This window comes from Microcebus murinus, chromosome 25 (genome assembly GCF_040939455.1).
Source record: "Microcebus murinus isolate Inina chromosome 25, M.murinus_Inina_mat1.0, whole genome shotgun sequence".
Classification (NCBI taxonomy): Eukaryota; Metazoa; Chordata; class Mammalia; order Primates; family Cheirogaleidae; genus Microcebus; species Microcebus murinus.
Window position 1 is genome coordinate 6,570,010 of NC_134128.1, and position 12,633 is coordinate 6,582,642.

The following is a 12,633-nucleotide window of genomic DNA, read 5'->3' on the forward strand; positions in this document are numbered from 1 at the left end:
TTCAACACCCCACGGTCCCATGCAGGTTAAAGCATTACCATATGCCCGGGACAGTATTGCTCCCAGGGGTATACAGCAGTGTTCGTGCACATTTCTGGTTGTCACATTGGGAGGGTGCCTTTGGCTTCTAGTGGGCAGAGACCAGAGGTTCTATTGAACACCCTACCATGCACAGGACAGCCCCCCAACAGGAAAGATTATCTGGCCCAAGAGGTTAATAGTGCCAAGGCTGAGAAACCCTGGTTTAAAGTGATGGGTGCCAAAGCAATGTGGTCTAAGTATACAGGTTCCCATGAGTCTGGCTTGATCTAGTGACAACATCAGAGCATTTAGAAGAGTGGATATTTAAGACTACATACCCTGTGATCTTTTTGTGATTATCCTCCCATACAACTGAATTTTTTATTGAATTGAGTTACTGCTGTAGTTTGAGGTTAAATTATGTGATTGCTCTACTCTCATTGTATAATATGGATTAAGGAAGATAAATAAAAAGATAAGAAAGATAAAGTCAATATAATACAACTAGAAGACAAAATGGCTAGAGGAAAAAGGTCCATAAGGAATGTAAATACAGTTGTCCCTCAGCATACTCGGGAGTTGGTTCCAGGACTGACCATGTATATTCAAATCTGTGCATACTCAGTCCTGCAGTCGGCCCTGCAGAACCCACACGTACGAAAAGTTGGCCCTATGTATACACAGGTTTTGTATCCCATGAATACTGTATTTTCCATCTATGTTAGGGTGATTAAAAAAGTCCGCATGTAAGTGGATCTGAGTAGTTCAAACTTGTTTTTGTTCAGGGGTTAACAGCAATTGAAATGTAGTAAAGATTTAACATCAGAAATCTATTAGATTGAGAGAGAAAATAATTATAAGCTATGTGAACAAAAAAATCAGTAAGTGAAAAGATGGGAATTTAAAAAAACATAAAACCAAGGCTTTAAAATAAGAGAAATAGAAATTCAAGTACTTTACCTCTTCTGAACAAAGTTCATCAAAATGTAGGATTATAAAGTCCAGAAGGTCTGTATTTTTTCTTCGTAAGAAAAGAAGAATACGAAAGGTATGAGAGTACCTGAAGAAAGTGTTTTATAATATACTTGTAATCTATAATACTTGGAAGGAGAACTGCTTGATTTTTAGGAGGTGAGAGGTAGAGTGGTAGAAATTAGCCTGTGAATGAGGACTTAATCTATACCAGCAATCATAATGTATGTTATGATCCTATCTAATCCTCACTCTAACCCTATGAAGTGTGAGATAATATTCCCATTTTGTAGATGAAAGAATTGAGGCTGAGAAGTAGGTAAAAATAACTTGTCCAGGATCACGCAGCTAGTAAGTAATAGAACAGGACTTCCACATGAGTTGTGTCTAAGGCTTAAGTCCATCTTCTTTTAGCTCTGCCATCTTCTGTTGATGTCTTTTTAAGTCTCCTTCCTCATTTCTTCAGTTTTGTTTCAAAAAATAATTGTCTTAAAAAATGGTTTGGTTTATGTAGGGTTAAGAATTAGTACATACGTACAGGGTATATTCAGTACGTTATGAAATTAATTCTGTGAACCCTGCATCGAGAAAGTTAAAAACAAGGAAACTTGTTCCATATTTGTGAACACCTAAGGACAGAGAATTCACATAAAGGTTAGACCCTAAATTTAGAGGCCCTGAACACCTTATAGGAGTAATCATCACTTGTTATTCAATTCTGAATACCTGCCTAGTAGTGGTCCTGGAAGGTTTAATGAATTCAAGGAGTTACTAGAGCTCTACCTACCTTGATTGCACCTTTGCTTTCCAAGTGTAGACTTGTTCTTGTCATCCCAATTGACAGTTGGGGTCACAGGCTATTTAGTCCACAAAGACCTCGTTAGCTTAAGTATAATAGTCACACTATCATTTCAACTAAAACGACCAACCATTAGACCATATTTTATGTGAAAAAAATTTCTTCTGGCTTCTAAACAATTATTTATAGATCAGTTTTAGAATGTACCCTATTGATGGATAAACTATATAATTTATTTTTTAATTCAACAGAGTGTTACAATTTTTATTTTATAGTCTCATTTCCTTTCAAAACTTATTTTCAAACATACTGAGGTTATGAAATCCTTTTTTGTAGAATTTTATTGTAATGTAATAGAATCCTAGCCTTCAGTGTAATGATCAGAGTCAAAGCCTAGAATCACTGTAGGGAAAATAAGTTTTTTTTTTTTTTTGAGACAGAGTCTCACTGTATCCACTGGACTAGAGTGCCATGGCGTCAGCCTAGCTCACAGCAGCCTCAAACTCCTGGGCTCAAGCAATCCTCCTGCCTCAGCCTCCCTAGTAGCTGGGATTACAGGCAACTTGCCACCATACCTGGTTCTTCTACTTTTAGTAGAGACAGGGTCTCACTCTTGCTCAGGCTAGTCTCTAACTCCTGGCTTCAAGTGATCTTCCCACCTCAGCCTCTCAGAGTGCTAGGATTACCGGCGTGAGCCACCACACCCAGCTGAGAGAGAGAAAATGATTGCCAGGTTTTTACTCAGACTCCTGAGAGATCCTGTTACAATGCCAAAATTCTGTGAAACAGTTGAAAGATTTTGCCGTGTTCTTTCCTTTTGGCAATTTAGTGAAATCTCTTGCCACTTACTTTTCTTATTATTCTACTTACCCAATTTTTGCATTCTTTTATGTTTCTTATATGTTTTATGTGTGCACTCTCTTAGGTTTTTAAGATTATTTTTTCTTGTTAGTTTTCTGTTCTATGATGCAAATATTTTTGTAAGAAAAAGGTCATTTAAGTAGAAGAATATTTTTTGGTGATAATAGTTGCTTGTGGATAATTGATATCCTGTTGTCCCTTAAATCTTTGCAGAAAATATTCAGAAATAATTAAAGTAAGAATAATTGAAGGTTATTAATTACTGTTAATTTTTTTCTACTTATTCCCTGAGTTAAAATTGTGTCTCGGTTTAGTTGTAGGGACATTTTTGGTGTTCTAAAATGGGTATATCATTTTGTTAAGGTACTTAAATAACTTTTGGCATTAAACTTTATATTCAAGCATGTTAATAGTAGAAAAAAAGTAAGGAGGATTCTATAAATTTTCTCAGTAGTAAAAATTAGTGTTGTGATGGCAGTTGTTTCTGACTAAACAGCTCTGTGGTCTATGCTAGAATGTTCTAATAGTGACAAGAAAAACTCCCCCAAGTCACCTTGGGAAAGCCGTGTCAATTGTAAGAAAACAACAGCATCTTGTCATTCAAAGACAAGAGGATATCCAGGGGCCCCACAGACACCAGAATTGGAACCTCGATAGCTACTAAATGTAAAGAATAACAACAACAAAATATTGGATTTTGAGCTTCCAAAGTCCAAATTCTGATATTTTATAGACAATTTGAAAGATGTTCACAGTTAATATTGATTATATGCAATTTTCTCAGGAGCTGATCTCCATATGAGCTACACCCCTCAGTATATCATCTTTCTGCCTTTCTTTCTCATTATAATACTTCCAAATTCCTGAGAGAAAACTGATTGGTGCGGTTCATCGTTCGATGCCAGCTTGACAGCACCTGCTGTGTTTTAGAGATCAAATGTTCCTTAGTTTAATGAAGAGAACAATTTTGTAAAGCTGAGAAAACTGAATATATTTTATGTTACTGATTTGTATTAATAGGTTGAACACCTATTTCTTCAGAATAATATAGCACTAAAATATGGCTCTGAAGATTTACTGGAAGAAGAAATCTTATTATGAGAAGGCCTATGGTCTGAGGTTTGGGGGGAGATAGAATAAGCATATTTACATTATTTTTAAAATGTAGCAATACTGTGCTCCACGGATCTGTTTTCTTATGTCTTTGAGAAGGCGAATTAAATGAACCCCTTAAAAATGAAGCCATTTTAAATTATATTAACCGTTTAAACTATTTGAATATCTCTGGCACTTAGGTAAATATACTAATTAGTTGTATGTTTTTATTAACTTATAATGTTGTTCAGTAGAACCACAGGTGTCTTAGTCTTGAAGGATATTTAGGAAGTAGGAAGAATGATGATGATGATGATGATGAAGATGGCGACAATAAATGATGATGGTTGTGGTGGCAGTGGCTGATTTCACAATGTACTGGGTGCTGTTTTAATACTGTGTGAATTAACTTATTTTCTGCTCACACCAACTTTCTGGTGAGGACATTATTATCACCTCCATTTCTTAAATGAAACTGAGGCACAGAGTATTTAAATAGGAAGTAAGTTTTAGCTGGGCTAAAACTCAAGCATTCTGGTTCTGGAGTTTTCTCCTAAATTTATGCCCTGGCCCTTCCGAAAGTTCTTTACTCTCACATAATTCATTTTTGAAAATGTGGAAGAAAGAGAGTTCTGTTTTCCTTAAAAGTGAACAATTTTAAAAGAGTTCTAGTTCACTTTTCAAATACAGTTTTAACTAACATAATGTTAGCATTTCATAGATGGCCTTTAATTTTCTTCATCTTCACAATTGAACATGTGTTACTGGCTTAATTCTGTTGAGGCTTTGCTTTCTGCAATTGATTTCTGGTTTTGATTCAGTTTTTTTTTTTTTTTTTTTTTTTTTTTTTTTTTTGAGACAGAGTCTCACTTTGTTGCCCAGGCTAGAGTGAGTGCCATGGCGTCAGCCTTGCTCACAGCAACCTCAATCTCCTGGGCTCAAGCGATCCTCCTGCCTCAGCCTCCCGAGTAGCTGGGACTACAGGCATGCGCCACCATGCCCGGGTAATTTTTTGTATATATATTTTTAGTTGGTCAATTAATTTCTTTCTATTTTTGGTAGAGACGGGGTCTCACTCAGGCTGGTTTCGAACTCCTGACCTTGAGCAATCCGCCCGCCTCGGCCTCCCAAAGTGCTAGGATTACAGGCGTGAGCCACCGCGCCCGGCCAATTCAGTTATATTTTTGATTCCTGTGGATCTTATGACTGATGGCACCTTTTATTGGTATTGTTTTTCATTTTATAATAAAAGCACTGCTAGGTATTTACTCAGTATAAATGAAACATGTCCACAAAAAGATTTGCATAGGAATGGTCACAACTGCTTTATTCAACTCAAATTATTCATCAACATATAAATAGAGAAATTGTGGTATATCCATACAGTGGAATACATACAGCAACATGGATGAATCTCAAAAACATTTTTTATTAAGGTGAAATTCACATAACAAAATTCACCATTTTAAAGTGAAAAATTCAGTGGCATTTAGTGCAGAATTAAAGAACATGTATGAAATGTTATACATCTACCCACCTCTATCTAGTTTTAAAACATTTTCATCACCCCAAAAGGAAACTCCATATCCATTAAACAGTCACTCTCTGTTCTTCCCACCCCCCCAGTCCCTGGCAACCTACCATGTTTCCCTGAAAATAAGACCTACCCATAAAATAAGCCCTAGCAGGATTTCTAAGCATTTGTACAATATAAGCCCCACCCCGAAAATAAGACCTAGCGATGGGCGTGGCTACCCAGCACATATGCACAACCCATGCATTTCATTGCGGAGCAGTAAAGAAGATGACCAGCCCTTCTCATGTGCCCCATCGTGACAGCTACTATCCTACAGGTGACTGACCGGAAAGGTGTGGGCAGCCTCACCAACAAGGTCGGCTCCCCTTGTCGGTCCCGGCCATCCCGTGCGTGCTGCAAGCTGAGGCTTTGAGGGGAAAATAACACATCTCCTGAAAATAAGCCCTAGGGTGTCTTCTGGAGGAAAAACAAATATAATAACCTGTCTTATTTTTGGAGAAACACGCGGTATGTGTCTTTTGTCCCTGTGGACTTACCTACTCTAAATATTTCATTTAAATGTAATCATACAGTATATAACCTTTTCTGTATGGCTTCTTTCACTTAGGGTGATGTTTTTGAAGTTTACTGGTATATAGCATGTATCAGTACTTCATTTTTTAAATGGCTGAATAATATTCCATTGTGTGTATATATACAATTTATCCATCCATCCATTGGTGGCCATTTGGGATGTTTCCCCTTTTGTGTATTGTGAATGCTATGAACATGCATGTACAAGTATTTGTTGGAGTTCTTGTTTTCGAATCTTTGAGGGAATACCTAAGAGTGAATTTGCTGGGCTGTATGGTAATTCTGTGTTTATTTTATTTTTGAGACAAAGTCTCACTCTGTTGCCAGGACTAGAGTGCCATGGCGTCAGCCTAGCTCACAGCAACCTCAAACTCCTGGGCTCAAGCAATCCTTCTGCATCAGCCTCCCAAGTAGCTGGGACTACAGGCATGTGCCACCGTGCCCGGCCTATTTTTTCTATACATATTTTTAGTTTTCCAGTTCATTTATTTGTATTTTTAGTAGAAATGGGGTCTTGCTCTTGCTCAGGCTGGTATCGAACTCCTGACCTTGAGCAATCTGCTCTCCTGGGCCTCCCAGAGTGCTAGGATTACAGGCGTGAGCCACCGTGCCCAGCCAATTCTGTGTTTAATATTTGGAGGAACTGCCAAACAATTTTGCACAGCAGCCGCACCATTTCGACAGCCTCATTAGCAGTGTATGAGGGTCCTAATTTCTCCACATCCTTACCAACATGTGTTATTTTCCATTTTTGTATTATAGCCAACCAAGTGGGTGTGAAGTAGTATCTCTTTGTGGTTTTGATTTGCATTTCCTTAATGGCTAATGATTTTGAGCATCTTTTCAGGTGCTTTTTGGCCATTTGTATACCTTCATTGGAGAAATGTCTGTTCAAGTCCATTGCCTCCCTTTTTTTTACATGATAAAATTGTTTATTATGTGAAGTTTTTATAATACAAAAAAATACAGAAATGCAATATATGAGTACAGCTAAATGCAGAATGGTGACTTTTTTTCTCTTCAAGAGGCCATGATTCCCATTTCTAATAAAACAAAGGGGCTGAATATAGGTAGAAACAGGTTGGTCATTAGCTTCACAGTTTGGCCTAGAAATGATCTATAAATGCTTTCTCCCAGCCCCCGCTACTTCCCATAAAGTGCAAAGACAGTTAAAGGAAAGTTTCCTTGTTGGTTCCTATCATATGAAGGGTGCTATATTCTATTTTAGCAGGGCCAGTATATGGAAAATATCTAAATTGTTATTTCAGAAGTGAAACAGTAATGAGATTCTAGCTAAAGAGGGCAATAAATAAGAATAATATATATTTAAATTATCCAAAACACACAAAAAGTTGATATAAAATCCGGAAGTACACTCACTGTAAGCAGATAGGGTTTTTTCCCCAGGTGTATTCTTAAACAGTGGAGGAGTCAAAAAATAGGTCAACTGTGCTAGACTAAATTACATTATTGTATAGGCCACATTGAATGAAACCTTTATAATTATCATAGAGAAGCATAGTTTGCATGATATTATAGGAATTTATCCTTAATGAAAACCTTCCAGAGTCCTCTTACTTGGATTATCCTATAAACAATCAAATCACTAGAGCATGGTTGTACAGCAGTAAAATGTTCTCTTGCATTAAATTGGAGATATCTGTTTAATTAAAAAAGGAAAAGAAAATGTAGGAAAGGTACTTAGAGCTATTACTTTCTTAGTACATGACACCCTAGACAATTCAAGGCATCTTAATTTCCATCAAAAACAACAACAGCAAAATTTTGTCGTGCTGTTAAATTCATCATTATGGACAAAACTGGTATAAATTGGTCAAATGGATCTAACAAACACTGATGTCCAAGCTGGCATACTGGCAACTGATACATAACTCGTGATCAATAGAGAGTTTAAAAGATCTTCCTTTTCCTCTCCTCCTTCTTACTTCCTTCTTGTTCTGCCTTCTAATGGGGCCTCGCTGTGTCACCAGGCTGGCGTGCAGTGGTGCAATCACAGCTCACTGTAGATTTGAACTCCTGGGCTCAAGCGATCCTCCTGCTTTGGCCTCCCCAATAGCTGGGAATACCAGTGCGCTCCACCACACCCATCCCTTTCTTCTTCTTTTCCAAGGTTCTTGAAGAGTCTATTATTCTAAAATACGTTGAGCCTCCCAGTTTGCTCTCTCATCCTCAAACTAACAATGTTTTCCCTCTAATTCTTTGTGCTGTGCTTCCAAATTCTTTGTCATTTGCTGACAATGCCGTTGGAGCTCTGCTTCAGAGTCCTTCAGTTTTTGAACTTTTTCTTTGCACTTCATCTCAAACACCTTCATCTCCATCATCTTAGCTACGTGCTCCCTTCTTTCTTCTTCCATTTGAGCCAGAGGGCTCTTAGTAAGCTGCCCTTTTAGTCTTGCTGTGATTGACTTTCTCACAAGTCACAGCTGCTCGTCTTCTGCTTCTGTTCTCGAAATATACATTATTAGTAACATCTTTTAAATCGTGCATGTGTGTTCTTATAAACATATTTCTTAGAATTGTTAACCTACAGTGCTCACTGTTTTCAACTTAGGCAACACCCCAGGGAACTGCCTTCCTCTGACCCTTTCACCAGGAACTTCAGTGCTAGCAGCAAAAGATAAACAGTCCTTTCTCTTTTTAAAAAACTCATTTTCTTCTTCATCATCTGTTTCTGGAAATTCCTATATTTTACTTTTATATTCTTGGATTTCTTTCATTATCTGGTTTTTAAACTGTTAGCATTCCTTTGGTGTGAGCATATCTGCTTTGGCAGTAAGTGGGATGTTTTTCACTTTTTCATGCAAACACTTCAGTGGTTTAAGTCCATGTCCTGAAGGAGCAATGAGGTATAAACAACACTGCACCCTGTTATCAAGCATCTGACATCTGGGTTTAGGTAGTCCTCAAATTTACTGCCTATGTAGTTGATGCCAGGCTGCCAGCAATTACTACCGTCTATTGTATTTCCATATCCTGGGGTGTCTATCAACTATTGTGAGCAGCAACTGAACACCACCTTCCTTGATTAAAACTTTGGATTGTTCCACCTGTACAGTCTTTTAAATTCTATGGGAAGGGCCCGGAGACTCTGGAGAATCCACATCTGTGAGGAATGATGAGTTGCTGAGTGTCAACTTTCCCAGTCCAAATTCACCTACTACCATAGCGTGAATTCAAACCCTCTCTTCACCCGTTTTCTATGTACTTGATTTGGGAGATTGGCAAATCCCACATAGCCTCCACGGTTCTTCTGTTGAGCTATTTTGTAAAGAGCACATTTCCCTCATTCCAGTGTTCTAGATTCCTACAATGCTGCTGTTGGCACAGCTCTCACATTGCCTATTTTTTTAACTTTGTTGTTTGTCTTTTTGTTGTTGAGTTGTTAAAAGTCCTTTATATATTCTGGTTTCTAGACCCTTATCACATGTATGATTTGCATGTATTTTCTTCCATTGTGTAGGTTACCTTTGCATTTTCTTGATAGTGTTTTTTGATGCACAAATGTTTTTAATTTTGATGAATATAATTTATTCACTTTTTATTTTTTTGCTCATGTTCTTGGTGTCAAAAACATTTTGATCAGTGGAAATAGCCAAACCCACTAAAGAGTACATACTGTCTGCTTCCATTTGTATGAAATTCTAGGAAAGGCAAATCTATAGGTGTCCATGGTTGCCTGAGTTGACTGGGAAGGAGCACAAGGGAATTTGTTGGCATGGTGGGAATATGCTGTATCTTGATTGTGGTGATGGTTACATGGGTGTATACATTTGTCAAAACGTATCCAGCTGTGGATTGTAACTTGTGGTCTTTTTTTATTAATTTGTAGGTGTTCTTTAAATATTTTTAATGAGGACTTTGTTATTTATACACATTTAGCAGATATCCAATACGTGACTTGCTTTTCAGTTTCTTGTTAGTAATTTTGATAAGGAAATTTCATCAAAATTATAATTTTAATGTCATCTGAATTTTCAGTCTTTTGTTTTATAGTTAACACTTTATGAATCCTATTCAAGAAATTTTTTTCTACTCCATGGTCATAAAGATATCTTCCTGTGTTATTCAGGGTGCTTTATTCACAATTAAGCCTACAATTCACCTATATTTGATTACTTTTGCATGTGGTATAAGGTCAAGATTAATTTTTTGCTCATATATATTTATTTGACCCCACATTTATTTACTAAAAATCTGTCTTTTTTTCATGGCTCTATAATACCACCTTGATTATAAAGTATCTGTAATGTGTGTAGTCTTTTTCTGGACTTTCTTCTGTTCCAGGGGTTGGCTTGTGGCTCTTTGTACAGTTTCCAAACTAAGAATAGTTCTATATTTTTATAGAGTTGTTTAAAAAAGAAGAAGAATATGCGACCGAGACTGTATGTGTCTCACAAAGCCTAAAATATTTACTGTCTGGCTCTTTATAGAAACAGTTTGCCATCCTATGTTCTGTTCCATTGGTCACTTTCTTAGCAGCAGGACAACACCATCTTAATTACTGTGGCTTTATAATACATGTTGCTATTGGGCAGAATGAGTTTTACAATTTTGCTTTTCAAGATTGGCTTGTCTGTTTTTGTCCATTTGCAGCATCATATAAGTTTTAGAACTGGGTTTTCAGTTTCTATATCCACACAGAAATCCTGCTAGCATTTCGATTGGTTTTATATTGTTTACAATATTGAGTATTTGAAATATTTTGTCTTCTAATCTGTGAGTTCAACACTCCCATGAATGAGTGTCGAATTGGTCTGTATCTTTTGGGATAATCCTTTGAGTTTTTTCTTCCCTAATCTCTTGATATAGTGAATTAATTATATTGATTTAGTTTTCTTTTTCTTTTTCTTTTTTTTAAATATGGAATGCTTCATGAATTTGCATGTCATCCTTGTGCAGGGGCTATGCTTATCATCTTGTTCCAATTTTAGTATGTGTCCTGCTGAAGTGAGCTGATTTAGTTTTGACATGCTAAACCAGCCATGCATTACTGTACTAAACTTAGCTTGTTCATAATGTATGGTGTTTTTTTTTTTTTTCTTCCCCAAGACAGAGTCTCACTCTGTTGCCCTGGCTAGAGTGCTGTGGCGTCAGCCTAGCTCACAGCAGCCTCAAACTCCTGGGCTCAAGCGATCCTCCTGCCTCAGCCTCCCGAGTAGCTGGGACTACAGGCATGCACCACCATGTCTGGCAAATTTTTTATATTTTTTTGGTAGAGACTAGGTCTCATTCTTGGTCAAGCTAGTCTCGAACTCCTGAGCTCAAACGATCTGCCTGCCTTGCCTCCTATAGGCTAGGATTACAGGCATGAGTCACCACGACCAGCCATGTATGGTGCTTTTTAATACATCACCAGATTTGGTTTTCTATTTTATTTAGAATTTTTGCATCTCTCTTCAAGGATTGCATTCACCTAAAGGTGGGCCTTGGTCTTTTGATAATTGTTGTGTCATTTTGGGTCCTCTGAGTAGAACACACCAAGACAGCAGCAGATGGCAAGACAGGAGGAGGCAGGCAGAAGATTTATTGGAGGAAATGGCTATGAAGATAAAGAAGATGTGAGCGGGAGAGGACAGGGGAGAACTTCAGACCGTGATACAGGTCTGACTCCAGTGACAGAAGAGAGGGAGGAAAGCCATTGGCAGGAAGGGCCTTGCACAACAGAAGAGCTCTAAGAAGGTCTCTGCTAGGCCAGTGAGGGGTCCCCAGGCAAACACTACGTTAGAGGAGTCCTGCTTTCGGCAGGAATGGGGAAACGTGGCCTCAGTGTGAACAAAGGGTGGATCCAAAGGGTGGCAGCTGGGGCCATCAGTCGCTACGTTCCCAGCAGGGGGTTCTTTGGATGGAATTCCGAGCGGCACATCTCCCTGCCGAACACGGTTGGGCTCTTTTTCACTGCTGCTCAAAAGTTGTATTCATTTGGGAGCCTCACCTAAAAGCATAGGGTGTTTTCCAGAGCGCTCCTCCTCGGCCAGCCCTGGGTTCCCATTCTTGATTCCCCAGCCTTTGGGGATGGACAGAAGCCCTGTGCCACTGCTCAGTCTCTCAGCCCTTACTTTGCAAACAGAAAATGCTTCAAGGCAAAAAGCAGTGCAAAACACTGGGCTCACCTCTTTGGACTTCCTTCTGTTTGGGATCTTGTCCCTTTCAGCCATCTCTGCCTTGGTAGCTTTCCGATGCCTTCACGCAATGTGGTTTATACTTTGTCTAGCTTTTCTGGTGGTGGTTCGTGGGTGCAAGAGTTGATTCTGTAACGAGGTAGTTCACCATAGGTAGATTTAGAGATTTTTGTCTGTTCAAATTTAATGTAATTAATCATGTGTTTATTGTTTAATCTCAATTTTATTTTGAGATTTCCACTGGTTCTGACATTCTTACAGTTTCTATCTTTTTTGAGATTAAAAAAATCATTTCTGTTTTATACTTTCTACTTGAGGTTAAATAATATGTTGTTATTCTTTTAGTAGTTATTCTAGATATTATAATATGCAAACTCATCAATGTCTAATGGTAATTAAAACTTTATTAAACAATATAAGGACTTTACTTAGAACATGATGACTCTATTATCTTCCTACTACCTACATGTTACTCTTATGTTATGTTGCAGTTCTCTCACGTTTTGTTTTTTATTTTGTTTTGTGTTTCTGGAATGTCTGTTTTGCCCTCATTTTTGAAAGGTATTTTTGCTAGGTTATAGAATTCTTCAAATAATATTGAAGATACTATTCTACTCTTTTGGCTTCTGTTATTG

At 37.8% G+C, this 12,633-nt stretch overlaps 1 protein-coding gene and 2 pseudogenes across 14 annotated transcripts in view; 1 reads left to right on the forward strand and 2 right to left on the reverse strand.

Moving 5' to 3' along the window:
• ARHGAP21 (Rho GTPase activating protein 21) overlaps positions 1 to 12,633 on the forward strand; it is a 136,958-nt gene that overhangs the window by 60,686 nt on the left and 63,639 nt on the right. The window lies entirely within an intron of this gene.
• On the reverse strand, positions 7,902 to 9,061 carry LOC142864361 (septin-7 pseudogene; annotated as a pseudogene).
• LOC142864684 (uncharacterized) lies at positions 10,734 to 10,832 on the reverse strand (annotated as a pseudogene).